The 19,631-nt window shown below is 44.6% G+C and overlaps 1 long non-coding RNA gene across 1 annotated transcript in view; it reads left to right on the top strand.

Moving 5' to 3' along the window:
• LOC138988563 (uncharacterized) overlaps positions 1–13,143 on the top strand; it is a 54,554-nt gene extending 41,411 nt beyond the window's left edge. The window contains exons 2-3 of the long non-coding RNA XR_011464836.1: positions 7,163–7,320; positions 10,926–13,143. This is a non-coding gene — a long non-coding RNA (uncharacterized lncRNA). The remainder of the gene's footprint in view (positions 1–7,162; positions 7,321–10,925) is intronic.
• The last annotated feature ends 6,488 nt before the right edge of the window (positions 13,144–19,631 follow it).

Raw genomic sequence — 19,631 nt, forward strand, 5'->3', positions numbered from 1 at the left:
TCAGCACTGAGGAGGACAGGCCTTATCCTAGGGTCAAATCAGAGTCTGCAGGTGAACTCCTCTGCCCCCACCTCCTGTCCTTGCTCTGGTCCTTGGGGATGAGAGCCCTAAGCATTTGAGAGTGGATAAGTTAAACCAGTAACTGTAGTTCCAAAGCTTCTCCTGTCCTAGGTAGGCTCAGCATGGAGATTTTTTAGTTGAACAAATTACCTTAGTGTGTTCTTAGGATATCCAGGGTTGGCTTGGGAACCTGATTTGAGTGGAAGCAGATAGCTGAACGCCTCTGCAGTAGAAAGTAATAAGGAAATTGCAGGTGCCTACTGTGAGCTCAGTGTGCGATGTGAGGTCAGGAGGGAGGGGAACCAGATAAGACCCTCAGACTGAGCTCTAAGGATAGAAGATGATGAGAATCAAACCACAGGTTGCTCTTATTCTGAGCAGTGGGGTGTTTGGTCTCTGTTACCCTCTGACCTTCAGTAATACTTGCTGTCCCTGCCAGTGTTGATGGTGACTTACTCTCATGCATGAAGTGTGTGGGACTCCACATGAGGGCGACACAGGTGAGGCGGGCAGAGAAGCCCCCAGATCAGAGGGTTGCCTTAAGAGCTGGGACTGAACTGGGGCACAACCCACAAAGCTTCCTCTCTGAAACAGAGATGAGGCCATTAGAATATGAAATGGGGTGGGGTGAGGTGAGGGTGAGGGAGTGGAGCGGGGCACACACTGTGGTGGGTCTCACTTTGTAAGAGTGGTTTAGAAGACCCTGGAATGGTCTGCCTTCCCCCAACCACAGAGCACTAAACTGGAACTTAGGAGTCCCCTTGTCATACTCTGATCCCATCCTTGGCTTTCTCTGGTTAGACCAGGCCTGGGAACCTCTCACCTGGGGCAATGAGTCTCTGCTCTTGGTGTTTTGGTCTTGAAATGGAAGAGTGCTTGAGGTCAGGCTGTCTTCCACGACTGAGGCTGTGAAAAGTAAAACTCATAGGTATGTCAGCAGCCACACTTCCTGACTTGTGGGAAAAGCCACAGCAATGAGAAGGAAAGATGCTGATGTCCTGAGAGGACACAGAGTGAGAATGGAGTCCTGGTAACTGCCAGGCCTCAGATCTGCAGCTGTGTCACTACCTAAAGAACCCCTCTCCCTGAGGTCGGTCTTTGCCACTTCCATCCAGAAGTGCCCACTGGACACCAAATACCATCTGCCCACCCCCTCCTCTGGAGGTCCCCTCCCTCCACAAGTTGGGAGCTTAGATGAGGACAAAGGGAAACGTCCAGCCTAGGATTGGAGCCCCTTAGCTCCTGCATCACAGCTCCTGCTTCCACAAATTTTATTTGTTTATTTGTTTGCTTTATCATCCCTCTCCCCTGGGAAAAATGTAAAGTTCAATTCTGTCTTGTTTAATATGGTAACCCTATTGCTTAGAATGTAGCAGGTGTTCATGGCTCATTGAATGAATGAATGAAGAAATCAGACTTGAAATCAAGCCACTGTAAACCCATACAAGATCACGATTGCAGCAGAAAGATCTTGGTGCCAGACAATTCAGTTGAAATTTGTGTCCAAGCTCTCTGAGCATCGACTGAGTGCATATGCTGGGGGCCAGGCTGGGTAATACAATCAGTGCTTCATAGACCACAGATAAAGAGCCAGAGGCCAAATATGAAAAATGGGCTCTTGGGAGGAGGAGTCCTTTAATGCAGATTACAAAGGTTTCCACCGGGACAAGGGAACTGAAAGGCAGCTGTAATTAGAAGGCGTAGGCATTCAAAGCTGCCTGGAGGTCAGAGGGGCTGGGCTAGCAGGCTGGGGAGCTGGACAGGAAATGGACACGGAGGCACTGCAGTTCTGGGCTGACATAATTGGACAGAGATCAGCAGCCAGTTGCCATGGTAGCAGCCAATCTGAGGGGCTGCTTCTGTGGCTTGGAGTCAAGGTTTCTAAAGAAGGGGCTAAAAAAGCTGCCTTTGTTCCCACTCTGAGCGAGTTGCCGTCAAGATCCCTGTGGGGGTGATGTGACTTGGGGCCTGAGCCAACAAGTGCTGAGTGCTGGGGCCAGGATGGGGCCACGTGAGGACCCAAGGGGGTTGGCTGGGGCCGGTGGAACTCACTGTGGTCATTTCCTGGAGCTGTTGGTACCTCCCAGTATAGAGTAGTGGCCACGATTTGGGTTTCAGCATCCGAAAGGGCAGTGGTCAGATGACAATTTGGCCTTTTAGCAGCAGTGTGACTCCAGGAACAAGGGAGCCTCAGTTTCCTTACATGTAAAGAGAGACTATAGCACCTTTTCTCCAGGGCAGTTGTGAGGATTGAGAGAAGAGATGTATTCACACATTCAACGAGTGGTAGATACTATTGTCATCCTTTTGACACGTGACACAAACTGCTGCTCAGCAGCTTCTCCAAAGGCCATTTAGCTTCTGGGGAGTAAAAGCGAGGTTTTGCTTCTTTAGGGATACCAAAAAGGCAGCCAACAAAGCCTCAAAAACTCAAGGAGGTGACCAGTTAGACCAACAAAGTGGTGTTTAAAAAGAAAACGTTTTTAAAGCAGTCTTGAGAGCCGTGAGCCCTCACAGAGCCCTTGTCCTTTGTTCTTCTGGCCAATATGTGGGCCTGGATGGGATACAAAGATGAGGCCATCCCTCCCTTCTCCTTCCCCTGCAGAAGAGAGAACACACAGAGGAGGAGGCTCTGAGGGGAGGTGGGGGTAAGGGGCAGAGGAGGTGATTTGCTTAGAGACCAGGACAGACCAGAGGCAGAACCAGGGCACGACTGTGGTCCAACCCCACCGCCACCCCCGGCCCCGCCTTCTCACCCTCCTTAGAAGACATGCTGGGAGACGCAGACATCCCTGTTTGGACTCTGGCACAGTCCTCTGTTGCTATGGCAACTCAGTGGGCTCTCTGGTGGGTGGAGGAAGGCAGCCGCTGTGTGGTAATCAGCACTGGAGACAGCAGCTCTGCCCTTTCCCTGAGGCAGTCGAGGCGTTTCTGAGTGATGGGGAGCCGTTCCCTCTGCCTTCTCCGGAAGCCGCAGGAGGCCCCCAAGACTTCAGGGCTGTCACTCCTGGCTCCCATCTACACCTGTCTCACAGGGAGGAACCAGGCTCCCGTGTGGAGAGAGAGCTCCCTGGGGACCCCACCCTTGGAGTGTGTCCATAGACCACACATTCTCCTGGAAATTTCCTCCTCATTTTCCTGGTTGATCCGTCCATCCATGTTTGTTCATTCATTCAATAGATATATATTTTGTGCCTACTGTGCCAGGGGAAGGGGGCAACACAGTGAACAAGACATAGCACCTGCCCTCAGGGAGCTCACAGTTTTCTGGGGGGAAGACAGTAACAAATGAGTACAGAGAGGCTTGGAAGGTGGTAAACGGGCAAGATGATACAGAGCAGTTGGAGGGGGTCAGCTGAGCTAGAGTGGATGGTCAGGGAAGGTCTTTCTAAGCAGAAATTGTCAAGCTGAGAAAGATACGTGGAGTTGTCACAGGGTATGAGGAATGTTCCAGGGTTTTAGAGGAGGAGAAAGGAAGTGAGTTGTGAGAGCAGCGGGGGATGGAGCTTGAGAGGCAGCTGCGGGATCACAGCCTTTCCCCAGAGCCTGGATTGTACTCTGAAGGCAACAGGAAGCTCTGATGGGTTTTAAGTAAGAGAGGGAAGTGATCTGACTTAGATTTTCAAATGGCTTTGCTAGCCTGCTAGACAATGGAATGCAGGAAGGCAAGAGCAGAAGCCAGGGGTCCAGCAAGGATTGGCTGCAGTGGCCTCAGTGCATGGGGCTGGCCTGGGGGAGGGGTATGTATAGAGAAGCCCCAACAGGGATTGCTGGGGGTTTGGTGGGGGTGGGGAGAGGAGATAAGGGAAAGGTGAACTCACGGATGGACTTCCCAGGTATCTGCCTTGAACTCCTGGCTGGGTGCAGGTGCCATCTGTGAAGGGGTGGATAGCAGAGGGCAAAGAGGGGGAAGGTTGTACTGAATCTCTGCCTTGTGGCCTGAAAGAAGAGCATTTAAGTTGCCCAAGTACCTCTTTTACCATTCTTCATGAAACCCCTGAGAACTAGTACATTTCGCAAGTAAGATCTTTAAGAAGTTAAACTGAAGGAAGCTTTTCTACAACTAATAGGAAAGAAAGTAATATTTAAAAAGCCAGCTGCTAGTTGATCCCTGGGTTGGGAAGTTCCCCTGGAGGAGGGCATGGCAACCCACTCCAGTATTCTTGCCTGGAGAGTCCCCATGGACAGAGGAGCTCGGCAGGCTACAGTCCATGGGGTCACAAAGAGTCAGACACAACTGAGTGACTAAGCACAGCACAGCACATGTCCCAGGGTGGTGGCAGAACTCAGGGCAGTAACAGCTCTTCTGAGAGGTAAAGGCCTCAATGCATCATTTCCCAGCATGAGAGATGGTGTCATGATGGATGCCCAGATGCACATCCAGGGACTGTGCTAAGCGTTTCAAATACATTTTGGTGCAATCCCTGTCACATACTAAGAAACTGGAGCTGAGAGAGACTGAGTACCGTGCCGAGGGCCAAATAGGCAGAGGTAGCAGAGCCTGGATGTGAGCAGATAGGGCCTGTCAAGCACTCCACAAGACCAGGAGAGGTCAACTACGCGGCTGAATAAGAAAGCAGTAGGAGTTGAGAAGCTGTTCTCAACAGCTGGATGGTGAAATTGAAAGAAATCTGGGGACATGGCAGAGGGCCTTCGGAGAGAGGAGGTGACTTGGCAAGTTGGCATGAGGCCAGGGCCTGAGAAGTTCAGTCAGCAGCTCCCCCAGGGAACAGTGGTCAAGGAGTTGTTCAGAAGAGTGGTGCCTGGTGGTATTTGTTGTAATGTTTTCTGTTTGACATTGTGTTGTGACCCTTCTCCTTTACCCACAAACTGCAGAAGAACTTGGTATTTGGGAAAACTAAAGAAGGAATAGCAGCAGTGATGAGCATGGAGAGAGGTATGAGAGCCGAGAGGCCAGGAGCAGATTCAGGAACAGGACAGGGACAGGAAGTAACCAGGGACACATAAGCAACCCTGGAACTCATAGAGATCCTGAGAAGGGAGGTGTCTTTGCCACAGGATGTGAAATGGGGAAAGCAGCCATTTTTATTGGTTATTGAAGGAAGAAATAATGTCTGAAGGCTAGAAGACTTGGGGAAATCAGGATGCTCATGATTTTATTACATCACAAGCTGAGGAGCAGAGCGTCTCCAGAGAGATGCTCAAGGCATGCAAACTTCCATCTGGGTCAGTACAATCAGCCACTGGCAGTTTGCTCACAGAGTCTGGTGATGGCAGCCTCTTGAAAGCAGTGTTAGTTGTATAGTTGTTCAGTCATGTCCAACTCTTTGTGACGCTATGGACTGCAACATGCCAGGCTCCTCTGTCCATGGAACTCTCCAAGCAAGAATATGGGAGTAGATTGTCTTTTCCTTCTCCAGGAAATCTTCCTGACCCAGGGGTCAAACCTGCTTCTCCTGCATTGGCAAGCAGAATCTTTACCACTGAGCCACCAGGGAAGCCCCAAAGTCAGTGTTACAGCACATACCAATTTTTGCTCTCAATTGCCCTGTCTGAAGCCCCCCTCTCCCTCTCCCTTCATATTGGTTTATTCAACCAGGTAATGGGAAGGAAGAGGAGCAGAGCTTGGTGGAGGAAGAGGTGAGGAAGGGATTGTTCTTCTGACAAATCCTTTATGCTCCCCATTCTCTGCCCCCAATCCCTAATGACAGTGAAAATGGTGCTTTATTTTTTAGAGTTTGTATTAGTCTATGAATTTGCTTGCCTCTTTTTGCTTGTGAACATTATATCAGTTTTAGGCCACACAATCTCCAAGAGTATGAACACAGCAGTCCTGTATAACCATGTCACTGCCTAGTGGAGATCCCTGAACTTTCTTTTTGGAGGGTAATTTGGGAGTATCTCCTAAAATTTTAAATGTGTATATATATGCTTTACCTCAAAAATTCCTCTTCTCTGTTTTAGAGAATTTGTCTTTACCTGTGCATAGTTTTCACATACAGCATTGGGTGTAATAACAAAAAATCAGAAACAGCCTAAATGTTCATTCAGAGGAAAACCCATCCATAAAGTACAGTACACCCATTCAGTGGAATCAGAATGTGGTGATTACAGAGAACAATGTAGATCTGCGTACCTGGAAAGGGAAATAGGCCAAAACAAAAATGTCAAATGAGAAAAGCAGGTTGTAGAGTACCGAGAATACATCCCCTGTAGGAAAACAGCAAAAACAACTTCCCCATAAAACAAAAGACACAAAATACCAAACTGGCTACTGTGGGTACTTCTGAGTAGAGAGTGGATATTGTTTAACATTTTTTTTAGCAAAAAATATATTCATGTTGTTGCAATCCAGAGAAGGTCACCCCCAAATGTACCTCTATGGCATATTGATTCTTTTGAATTAAAATTACTTTAGAAGCAGTCTGTGCAAGAGGGGCTTCCATGATAGCTTAGTTGGTAAAGAATCCACCCGCAATGCAGGAGACCCTGGTTCAATTCCTGGGTCAGGAAGATCTGCTAGAGAACGGATAGGCTACCCACTCTAGTATTCTTGGGCTTCCCTTGTGGCTCAGCTGGTAAAGAATTTGCCTGCAATGCAGGAGACCTGGGTTTGATCCCTGGGTTGGGAAGATCCCCTGGAGAAGGAAAAGGCTACCCACTCCAGTATTCTGGCCTGGAGAATTCCATGGACTGTATAGTTCATGGGGTCACCAAGAGTCAGACACAACTGAGCGACTTTCATTTTCAATGCAAGAGGGACACCCTAACTTTCCTGTTTTGTCTCCCTGGAAGCAGGAAATCCATCTCACGTGAAAGGTGCCCTCCCTGCATCTGGAGGTAGAAGGACACCCTTATCACCAAAGATAGAAGGTCAGGCTAAGAAGCCTGTATATACAAACCGTGTGACTCCTTTACTGCCCCAAGTCCAAACTGGCTTTTTAGATTCTTCACTAATTGATCACCCCAAACCTACTTTCTTTGTCCTGTCAGTTCCTTGCACGTTATTGTTTGTCTAAAACCTATAAAAGCTGCCTGCTTTGGCCACTTCTTAGGTCCCAATTCTATGGGACCTCCATGTGCATGAATTGAAATTTGTTTCTTCTTCTCCCATAATCTCTCTTGTGAATTTTATTTTTAGTCCAGCCACAAGAATTCAAGAGGGGTAGAAGGAGAAATTTCCCGCTCCCCAGTGGTATAGTTCCTGTGTAATTGAAAATGATGAAGATCTCTAAAAATAAACAAGTGTCCCTGAGTAACGTGAAGAGGAGGGCTGGAGCAGGAACGTGACGGCTTTAGGTAATGACTCAATTTCTCCCAGTGCTCCTCAGAATTCTCTTCCATTGATCCAGAAATCTTCTGGAGGTTGTGACAGAGCACCTCTTCAGGCAGGTCATTTCTTAGTTTACTGTCCAAGTTTTTGGGATAATAAAATACTCATTTATTATTATTTTGCATTGTAGTTGGTTTCTATAACAGGATTGATGTTTTCAAAGCATAGCTGAGAATGCTTCCCATTGTTGCCTGCCCAGGAAGCACACTGAACACCCAGCCATTCCAGTCCCTTGGTGGAGTGAGTCAGGACCTACATTAATATACATGAACAAGACGTATACCCTGCTGTGCATCAAATGGAGCCTATACTGTTGTAATGTCTCAGTTTAAGTACCATAAACCATCTTCCCTTGCAGGAGTGTGTGTGTATACACTCACACACGCACACTTCCACACACTCTCACAAGTAAGTACTCTTTCCATCAGGTACCAAGGACAACAGGAAGCTGTTAAAGGGTTTTGAGCAAAGGAGTGACCCAGTCAGACATATGTTATTAAAAGATCTCAGCTTGCAGTGCAGAAAATGGAAGGGGTTACAGAGAGGCCAGCGTGGGTGAGGGGAGAAGAGGTAGGAGGGGAGAAGAGGTGGGAGGGAAGGTCCCGCTGAGGCCCAGGCTGGAAGTGTTGTGGGGATGATGCGTGAGCGTGGTGAGATAACAAACGAGCTGTCATTTGTCAACGCCTTACTCGGGACTCACCTTGACCACCGTGTCAGCCCTTTGCAGCTCCACCCCACGCTCTCCTCTGGGTAGAGATGACAGGTTCTCTTGAATAGCCAAGGAGAGGGGAGGAAGGTTGTGCGAGTTGCCTCAGCTCTTGCAGTGAGGAGGAAATGTGAGTCATGCTAGAGCCCGAGTGGCTCCGGATTGCAAACCTCTAATGTGTCACTGATGAAGGGGCTTGTGGAATTGATACACAGGTGAAGGTAGAGTGAGACAGAATTTGACACAGAGGGGCAGGATCATCCCCCCTTTTCCTTACATTTATTTCGGTTCAACTCAGCTCTCTTCTTCAGAAGACAAGCTCTAATGGAGCCGCAGAGCGAGAGACATTTGAGACCCCAGCCTAAATAAGAGGGAGGATCCTGGGGCTTAGCCCTTCACCTCTTTGAATCTCAGCATCTATAAAATGGTGATGATCATCCCTCTTGTGGAATTTAATATGAACAAATTGCTAAATGCTCTCTGGTAACACAGAAAGCCACAGTCTCATAAAGTGGTGATGGTTCAGGCTGTGCTCCTAGTACCTCTCTGATGAGTGACGAGGAGGGCAAGTGGGTGGGGCTCTAGACTACTCCCTTCCCTGTTTCAGGGAGGGCAGCCCCACTCCAAAATACTGGAATGTCGAGACTTCGCTGGCTGGTGGTAGTTAAGGCTGGTTAAGTGGTTAAGACTTCTTGTTTTCACGGGGCACAGGTTTGACCCCTGGCTGGGGAACTAAGATTTCACATGCTGTGAGGTGCAGTCAAAAAAAAAAAAGATTAAAAAAATTGGAACATTGAGTAAGATTTCATCTTCACAAAGAGTTCTGATGCTAAAACAGCTTCAAAACCTCTATTAAGAGCTTTCCTCACTGGGTAATTCAGGTGTGTGACCTGAACCCGGGGATGGCAAGCAAGTCAACAGCCATGTCTGAATCCTGTGCCTGAGGCAGACATCACTAATCAATCACAGGACCTTTCCTGCTGAACCTTAATAAAGCCTTAGGATTATTTATAACATAACACTTCTAGCAGCCAGTTTCACAGTGGGCATATGAGACGAAATCAATTTTCCACTCTTTGACTTCATTGTAGGTAGACCTTGAGTGTTTAGTTGAATTGAGGGTACCAGATGCTCTAAAACTTCATTTGGATAAAGAAGTTTAAAACTTCTTTGAAATCTTTGGTTTTGTCTTAGTCAGTTTAGACTGCTACATAGCTGCTTAGTCAAACTGAACAAGAGGCCATAGGCTGGGTGGCTTAAACAACAAAGATTTCTCAGTTCTGGAGGCTGTAAGTCTGAGACCAGAGTTCCAGCATGATTTGGTTCTGGTGAGGGCTCTCGTCTTGGCTTATAGATGGTGCCTTCTTGCTGTCTTCTCATACAGCAGAGAATAATACCTTTCAGGATTCTTCCTATAAGGGCACTGATCCCATCATGAGGTCTCCACTCACGGGACCTCATTACTTCCCAGAGCCCGCATCTCATTGGGGATTAGAGCTTCAACATATGAATTTGGGGGACAGAAACATTCAGTCTGTAGCAGCTTTTGGACTTTGTTTTACCACAATGTATATTAGGAAATAAGGTCAGTTACTTTTGGTCAATTACAGACTGCCCTTCATCCTAATATGCTGACCTCTCCTCTCATTTTACATGTGCAAATCATACTCATCCTTTAAATCCTAATTCAAATGCCACCTAGTTACCGCCTCCATGAAGCTGAATATTCTTCTCTGATTTTACCACAGCATTCTTTCTGCTTAGTTCATGGTGTTTCATTCCTTAATTTTTTTTCTATAAATGCTGACATTCCCATCTAGACAGAGAGTGCTACCTTCATTCACATTTGTATTGCTCCAGAGTAGCCCAGTAACCTAGTAAATATTTGCTGAAAGGACATATCAATGTAAAAAAATCTGAATACTACCTAAAGGGCTATTTCATTTTGTTAAACTACAAACTGAAGTGTCCTTGGGTTCTGTTGGTGAACTGAAAGAAGTTGCTAAAATGTTAATTCCAGGAAGACAAGTGATCTTGGTTTTGTTCATTCTTCACTGATGTCTAGAACAGTACTGGCATACAGTAGACCCTCAATATATTTTAGTTAAATGAGTAAAAGAATAAATGAATGAATAAAACATGGTTTGAGACAATACTGTAGCCTGACATTGACTTCTCTTGTGTTTATCTCACATGAGGTAAGGTGTTAGATGATTAACAAGGTCTAGCCGCTTTTGAGACCAGCTGGACAATTGCCTGGTTATTTGTACAGAAACTTGCACATTTCACATTTTTGTAGGTAAGAGTTGGAGGGCCACGCCTGTCTTCTGAGATGGACCACATTTGGCCTATGAAATGTTTCTCTCTCTAGATAAACTTGCCTTCACTTAAAAAAAAAAAAACTTGTGGGAGGGAGAGGTTATTGACATGTGACTTCCATCTCTAACTGGAAGTTATTATTCTTGCCTTGTGGAAATCTGAGTAGATGTGGTCCTTTTAAAGAATGAAAATATTCTGTATTTTTTCAATTTATATTTGTTATCAAAATAGCTCTTAAAAATTCTGTTACTTACCCTATGTTTGGCAAATGAAGATTTCCATCTTCCAGGGTCATCCTTTCAAGAGAGCAATTGTTGGATTTTCGGTTTCTCTTTTGCTCTATGAAATTGATAGTTCGCTCTCAAGCAAGATTGATAGTTTGCTGGTTTGCTTTACTGCTCGTTTTGCACATACTGTTGGAGAAATCCATGTTCAGACTGATGTGGCAGCATTCCCAGTGTCCAGGCAAAATATTGATCAGAGAGATGTAATCCATTGTGTGGCACATTGTAGGTGCTTGAATAAACATCAAATCTTTGTATTTAGTTATCAGACAGATGTTGATCTGCTGCCTGCCCTCCACTGAAAATTACCAACATTAAATTCAGGATCTGAGCTTCCCTGGTGGCTCAGTGGTGAAGAATATGCCTGCCAATGCAAGAGATCGTTGAACCTGGAAGATCCCTCATGCCAAAGAACAACTAAGCCCACTCACCACAATTATTGAGCCTGTGCTCTAGAGCCTGGGAACTGCAACTACTGAAGCCCACATGCCTTAAAGCCCATGATCTGCAACAAGAGAAACCACCTCAACGAGATGCCTGTGTACCACAACAAAGAGCAGCCGCCAACTTGCTGCAACTAGAGAAGTCTGAGCAGCAACAAGACCCAGCACAGCCATAAATAAATAAATTAAAAAAAATTCAGAATCTGAGAACATTACTGGTGTTGTCTCTCAGAGTTGAGTTGGCTGTTTAATGTGGGCATTAAACAGCCAACTGTGTTTTGCTTGTCTGGCCTAGTACTTCCAAATGGTTCAATTTAAGCCATAAACTAAAGAGAGCTTAATCTGACTTTAATATTTGTCATCAACAGGGGCTCAGTACTGTGCTAAAAAGGCCTGAGTAGAGATTTTATTGGGCCCTTCACCTATTCAAACTAGTGTATAACCATTAACTAGTTAATCCAAATTGGTCTTCTGGGAGGCCTGGCAGAGCCATTATCTTTACATCTCTGGGAGCCACGTGGCTTTGCTTGAGGCTGTAGGGAGTAAGGTCAGAGCTGGTTTACCCTGGAGGAGGCTTGGAGTTCAATTCTTCTTTGCCAGAATTGGTGAACTGCACTCTCCCAATGCACTCAAAGGCATTGGCACATCTGTCTTTATTTTTCCCACAGAAGAGGAGTTTCCTTTTGCTACCTTCAAGCCTGTCCACTGGTGACCCCATTCCAATTGTCCTCTCTTCTTGAATACCCTGCTTCAAAGATGCCTTTTGGTAAAAAGTGCTTGCCATTGAAAGCAAGACCTGATGGACTTCTATCTCAAAAACCATGCCAAATTCACGCTCAGACATCAACAGCTACAGCCTTGGAGTCAGGTAACTTGGGTTCAAATCTTGGCTGTGTTACTTTGTACCCATATCACTTCAAATAACATGCTTAGCCTTTCACAAACCTCACTTTCCTTCGCTGGAAAGTGGGGGTGTGTTAATAATATTACATAGGTATGGTGACATTGCAAAAATTAAACGACATCGTGCGTGTAAGCATTTAGCATGTTGCCTGGTGTATGATAAGTGCTCGATGTATTGTTGTTTCTCAGTTGCTCAGTCATGTCCAGCTCTTTGCAACACCGTGGACTGCACCATACCAGGCCTTCCTGTCCCTCACCATCTCCCGAAGTTTGCCCAAGTTCATGTCAGCTTGATGTGTAGTAGCTACCAAATTATGAGGCCACCATTACAAATTGCCTCCAGACAGAGAAATAAAAGACTTCTAAATCAGTCACATCCGGTCTTTTCAACAAAATGCACCTGAAAAATCTACAGATAGAAGAGAAACCAGCCTATCAAAGTGACATGAAACAGACCTGACCTATTTACATATGTGTTGCCTAACACTTGGGGGAGACGTGTATGTAATGAAAAAGGGTTATTATAGTACCTAGATACAGCAAAGCGAAGAGAAAGCAGACCCCCTTTGGAGAGATACATTTATTATCTTTGGGTAGGCTGAGCTGAAGTATAGCTGAGCAACCAGTATTTTGACATTTATCTGTTTTCCTAATGCTTTATGGGTTCTATCTAAAACCCATCTAATGACCTTCCTACCAAGGCTGAACAATTTGCTGATGGAGCTGCAGGTTGCTGTGGGCCTTTTATGTGTGTGTGTTTGAGTGGCTTTAATTTCATTTCTGGAATAAAGGAAGTGCAAAGACATTAACTCTGAATCCATCAGAGAAAGAACTCTGTAATTGCAACTTGGCAGCAAAATGTGCTTGTGCTGTGTGCACTCTAAAAGCCAGTGATGATTAATCCTGCACATTTATCTGAGCTCAAGAGCAGACACGCAATCATGACAACCACAGAAGGCAAGAGAAGATTGTGCTTGATCATTATAGCCTTGGGCCTGCCGGATGGACATGGGTAGCAGCATCCACCAGATCTCAGCCAAGAAATCTGGACCTGCATGTCCACTGTGCTAGCCACCAGCCAGGTGTGGCTGTTTAGCACTTGTGGCTGATGTGAATTGAGACGTGCCTCAATTGTAAAATAGGCCCTGGATTCAAAGACTTAGTATGTTAAAAAGAATGTAAATATCTTTGTATTATGTATGTTAAAGTAATCATATTTGGGGTATGTTGGATTAAGTCATTATATTATTTAAATTAATCTCATCCGCTTCTTTGTACTTCTTTAATGTGTCTGCTAGAAAATGTTACATAGCCTGTGTGGTTTACCTTTGTGTCTGATATTGTATTTGTCTTGGGCACTGCTGCTCTACAGGTTAGGCAGACGCCTCTTGGGTTTGTCCCTGGCTCACAGTGATTCCCCTTTTTCCAAGTGACTACCTTTGTCTTGACCTCAGTTCAGTGGCCTCCTAGAAGCCCTGGTGCTGTTTCTGGACCTGACTCAAGTCTGTCAATCAGTGAGCTTCCCTGGGAAGCTGGACTAGGAGCTCATGATTGGAGCTATACCATCTAACATGAGTGGTCATGGTTTTCTGCCCTATGGTTCAGAAGAGCAGATGGAGCTGATCTTCCAGGAGGAAGATAAGAATGAAACACATGTCCATGTTAGAGAGGTAGATGAAGCATGAGGAGTCCTACTAGTGTTTAAGTCTCTGGATGCAGTACAGATTTGGTCCAGCTGGATGTTCATCCTTGGGTCCTGTCATCCTGGATTCTTAGCATAAATGTCAACTTTTTTCACTCCTTCTAACTCAGTAGGCTTCTGACTACCAAAAGAATCTGAATAAGTTATACTTCAATCTACTTTTTCTTAAAATTTAATTTTATTGTTTTTTATTGCAATGTAGTTGATTTACAGTGTTATGTTAATTACTGCTGTACAGCAGAGTGAGTCAGTTATACATATGTACATTTTTTTCTTAATGTTATTTTTCTGTTATGGTTTGTCCCAGGATATTGAATATAATTCCCTGTACCATACAGTAAGATCTTGTTGTCTACCCATTCTATATATAATACTTTGTATCTGCTAATAACCAGTCTTCAGCTCCATCCCTCCCTCTCTCCTTCGCAGCCACTTGTCTGTTCTCTATGTGAGCCTGAATCTGTTTCATAGATAAGTTCATCTGACTTTTTCTCCATAGTGCCAGACTCATAACTAACTACCTCAGAGCTTTCTTTTGATAAACCTCCCTCTGTCAGCAATGTTTCCCACCCCACCCCTCCCAGATCTCCAAAGAGTTGGCTCCTTACACATCAGATTTTACTTCCAAGGTCACCACCTGCAAGAGGCCTTCCCTGTATACGCCACCTGAGGAGACCTGGTGACTCTAGCACATCATCCTCTTTATTTTCATGACCATTTCTTCTATATTGTTCCTCTCCTGCTGCTCCTTCTAAAATGAAGATGCCTTAACAGCAGGAACGTTGTCTTCATGTCTGTATTTCCAAGTGTCTAGAACAGTGCCTGGTACATTGCAGGCGTTCAGTAATCATTTTTTAGGATTGTATTTTTTGATCAAATATTTATAAAGTGCTTCTTATGTGCCAGGCATCATTCTAAGAGCTTTGTTTTGGTCGCTAACATGTCTGTCTCTTTTGCGACGCCAGGCTCCTCTCTCCATGGGATTTCTCAGACAAGAAGATGGGAGTCGGTTGCCATTTCCTTCTCCAGGGGATATTCCCAACCCAGAGACTGAACTTTCATCTCCTGCTTGGCAGGTGGATTCTTTACCACTGAGCCACCAGGGAAGCCCACTAAGAACTTTACAGATGAACAAATAAAGTTCTTAGCTTTCTGTTATGAATTCATGCTCTCTGAAAGATTTCCAGTTCCCTCTCTTTAGGAAGAAGATTGGAACTTGTCAAATAATATTAAGTTATGCCCATGTTTCAGGCACTGGGCTGAGTACTTGACAAACAGTATCTTGTCTGACTTCTCATAGTAACCCCATAAGATAGTATATTTGCTTGAGACTACATTTGGTTGCATATACCTAAATCCCAACAATGGTGGCTTAACCCACTAAAGATTTGTTTTTCTAATGCAACATGAAATTTAGAGTATGAGGTCCAGGATTAGGACAGCATCTCTATGAAGTCAGCAAGGATCTGGCTTTTTTTGCTTTCTGGCTCTATCATTCTTAATGTGTGGCTCTTGTAGCTGGAAAGATGGCTACTGCTCCTCTAAATGTCATTTCCATGCTTTAGGTGGGAACAGAGGGAATATTCAAGGGCTGAGAATGTATATCAGATGAGTATCTCCCTTTTGATCAGGTATATGCAAATTTTCTTAGAAGTTCCTTGTAATATATAAGAAACATAAGAGTACTGCTTATATCTCTTCGGTCAAACTGGGTCACATGGCTACCCCTAACTGCAAGGAAATCTGAGAAGTGAGTTTTTTTGGCTGTGCTGGGTCTTCATTGCTGTGCACAGGCTTTCTCTGGTTTCAATGAGTGGGGGCTACTCTCTAGTTGCCATGCATGGGCTTCTCATTGAGGTCGCTTCTCTTGTTGCAGAGCACGGGCTCTAGGGCACACGGGTTTCAGTAGTAGTGGTGCTTTGCCGTAGTTCCCACAGCATGTGGAATATTCCTGGACCAGGGATTGAACCCATGTCCCTTGCATTGGCAGATGGAATCTCAACCACTAGACCACCAGTGAAGTCTGAGGTGAGCATTTTTAACTGGGCGCATTGCTGCCCTGGATAAAATCCAAGTTCTGTTGGTAAACAGAAAGGGAAGTAGATATTATGTAGTGAATTAGCTGTGTTGGCATGGCAAGGTTCTATTATTATAGGCTCTGAAGAGTGACAGTCACACTTACTCTAGGTATTCTGTGTGTTCAAGGTAAATGGAAACACAAAATGTTCTGAAGTTTGTGTAGAATTTTGGGTGATTGGATTAGGGGAAAAGCATTTTATTTCACAGATGGAGAAACCAAGGTTATAAGTGGCAAAGTGTTTTGCTTAAGATATATCATCTAAAAAGATTGAAAGGAGGAAAAACAGACATAGAACTAAGATTTAAACCCAGCACTGACTAATTCCTAATTTCCTAAAAATTAGGCTTTCTGAGATTTAAATATAGTTAAATTGTGATTTTTCTGGAATTGAAAAAGCTATATTTTCAAGATAGATTTTCACAGTAAAACATTTATCATTGATTAAGCACTTACTGTCGGAGAAGGCGACGACACCCCACTCCAGTACTCTCGCCTGGAGAATCCCATGGACGGAGGAGCCTGGTAGCCTGCAGTCCATGGGGTCTCGAAGAGTCGGACATGACTGAGCGACTTCACTTTCACGCATTGGAGAAGGAAATGGCAACCCACTCCAGTGTTCTTGCCTGGAGAATCCCAGAGACGGGGGAGCCTGGTGCGTTGCCGTCTATGGGGTCACACAGAGTCAGACACGACTAAAGTGACTTAGCAGCAGCAGCAGAAGCACTTACTGTATGTGATTTTTAAATGCATTATCTCATTTTATGAGATATGTTTTTTAATAAATATTCTTAATCGTTGTAAAAAACAAAGTAACACACACCAAAAAAGCCCCTTAAATCCCCAAAACAAAGCGGCCCAAGCAGTATGGAGAAAAATAAGGGGAAAAAAATCTTAAGAAATCCCATCCCAGGACTGCCCTGTTGGTCAAGTGGCTAAGACTCCACACTCCCAATGTAGGGTGCTGGGGTTTGATCTCTGGTCAGGGAACTAGATCCCACATGCTGCTACTAAAGATCCCACATGCCGCAGCTAAAATCTGGTGCAACCAAATAAATAAATGTTAAAAAGAAAGAAAAAGAAATCTCAACCCCAGAAGAAACCAAGATTAGCATTTTGGTAAACATCTTCCCAGACATCTCTCTTTGCAGATTCACATATTAGATGTGTGTTTAAATACATGAGTGGGAGCAGACCATGTGTTTTCCTATAGATATAAATCATCCCAGTTGATCATTCCAACAATCTCTAGTCAAAGCTATGGTTTTTCTAGTAGTCATGTGAGGATGTGAGAGTTGGACCATAAAGAAAGCTGAGTGCCGAAGAATTGATTCTTTTGAACTGTGGTGTTGGAGAAGACTCTTGAGAGTCCCTTGGACTGCAAGGAGATCAAACCAGTCCATCCTAAAGGAAATCAGTCCTGAATATTCATTGGAAGGACTGAAGCTGAAGCTCCAATACTTTGGCCACCTGATATGAAGAACTAGCTCATTGGAAAAGACCCTGATGCTGGGAAAGACTGAAGGCAGGAGGAGAAGAGGACGACAGAGGATGGGATGGTTGGATGGCATCACTGATTCGATGGATATAAGTTTGAGAAAGCTCCGGGAGTTGGTGATGGACAGGGAAGCCTGGTGTGCTGCAGTCCACGGGGTTGCAAAGAGTCGGACACGACTGAGTAACTGAACTGAACTGAACTGATGGGTTGGGTATTATTATCTCCATTTCATAGGCTTAGGATAGTTAGGTGACATGCCCAAGGACACACAGTTAGCAAGTGGTAAAATAAGGTTAGTTTCAGTTTTACCTGAACCAACCACCCCAAATCACTGGCAGAATCCCAAATGCCTCCCTGGCAGAATTAGAATTGGACAAAGCAAAAGTCTCTTTGCCTGGAGAATTTAAAAACTGTAGATAGATAGATAATAGATAGATTGCCATACTATCAAGGCACCTTGGTGATAGGAAAGCACAGCTGGCTCGGTAGACTCAGCAGTTGTCATGAATAACTCATTATGAATAAAATAAAGCATTTTCAGTGCCAGAGACTTCTGAGACATGTTAGTCAGAAGTCTGTGTGAAGCAGTGCTGCATTGATGTCACCCAGAGTGACCCCACCTGGCCCCGTCAGGTGGCTGAGTCTTCTAGGATTGTCACCATTTCCTGCTTGTGATCTTTGCAAGTCATCTTCACTCTGGTGCATTACAGATGGCTTTTTTCATACCATTCCCCCACCCCCAGTTCTGCTGATGCTTTGCTTTGTAGTTGTATCTGCCAGATGTTTTGGACCAGGCTGAAATAATCTTTGGATCTATAGTTTGAGTGAATGAATGAAATAAGGGTCCCTCCTTTCTTTTTGCTGAATAGCTTTATCAACTGCCAAGAGGCCCACTGAAGTCATTAAAAGATGTTTTGCCATTAATAGGGTACTGATTAAATTATGACATGTCCATATGTTGGAAAACCATATGAAAACGAATGGGGTGAATCAGGAAAGAATGCCAAGATGTATTATTTAGTAAGAAGGGAAAAAAAAAAGGTGCAGAACATAACATAGAGCATTATTTCTCTCCCTTTTTTTGGTAAATTAAAAAAAATGTGTGTATACATACAGATACTTTTTCTGAAAGGACTCATAAAAATTATTAATAGCTAATAGTTGTTACCACTAGCTTTGTTTGTAATGATGCTTTGGACTGTGAAGAAGGCTGAGCGCCGAAGAATTGATGCTTTTGAACTGTGGTGTTGGAGAAGGCTCTTGAGAGTCCCTTGGACTGCAAGGAGATCCAACCAGTCCATTCTGAAGGAGATCAGCCCTGGGATTTCTTTGGAAGGAATGATGCTAAAGCTGAAACTCCAGTACTTTGGCCACCTGATGGGAAGAGTTGACTCATTGGAAAAGACTGATGCTGGGAGGGATTGTGGGCAGGAGGAGAAGTGGACGACAGAGGATGAGATGGCTGGATGGCATCACTGACTCAATGGATGTGAGCCTGGGTGAACTCCGGGAGTTGGTGATGGACAGGGAGGCCTGGCGTGCTGCAGTTCATGGGGTTGCAAAGAGTTGGACACGACTGAGCGACTGAACTGAACTGAATAGTTGTTACCATTAGAAAAGCTGAACAGAAGTTATCACTTGTTATTCTATATTTTATATTTTCATACTTTGTATTATTTTATACTTTAATATTTATAATCTTGAACCTTATACATGTATTACTAGTCTAATATTATAATAATTAGCTAATATCAACAGGAGTGATCTAGACAGTGAGAATAGGGGTCATTAAATGTTTTCTCCTCTGCACTTGTCCATGCTTAAAAAATATTCAAACTTACTTTTAAAAAATCTCTCCAGACAGATGTCCTTCCTCCTTCCCTGGTCGCTCAGACGGTAAAGAATCTGCCTGCAATTTGGGAGACCTGGGTTTGATCCTGGGTTGGAAAAAGCCCCTGGAGGAGGGCATGACAACCCACTCCAGTATTCTTGCCTGGAGAATCTCATGGACAAAGGAGCCTGATGGGCTACAATCCATGGGGTCACAAAGAGTCGGACATGACTGAGGGACTAACACTTTCATTAAAAGAATGGGAAAATTCATAAAACAATCCAAATGAACACAATCTGAGAAGCAGTGTAACTGAATGCAGTTTGGGGAACAGATTTATTTATTTCTTTTCCAATTATTGTAATAAATCAGGCAGGACAGCCAAAAAGTGCCAGTTAAGTTCAGTGGTGGTGGCTGCCCTAATCTTATGGGGGAGAACTTAGAGGCTGTGTCTGGCTTGGCTGTGATTGGTGAGCCATGGCTGCCCTGGGGGTGAGGGTGGGAGTCAGGAGGG

This window comes from Bos mutus, chromosome 7 (assembly GCF_027580195.1).
Source record: "Bos mutus isolate GX-2022 chromosome 7, NWIPB_WYAK_1.1, whole genome shotgun sequence".
Classification (NCBI taxonomy): Eukaryota; Metazoa; Chordata; class Mammalia; order Artiodactyla; family Bovidae; genus Bos; species Bos mutus.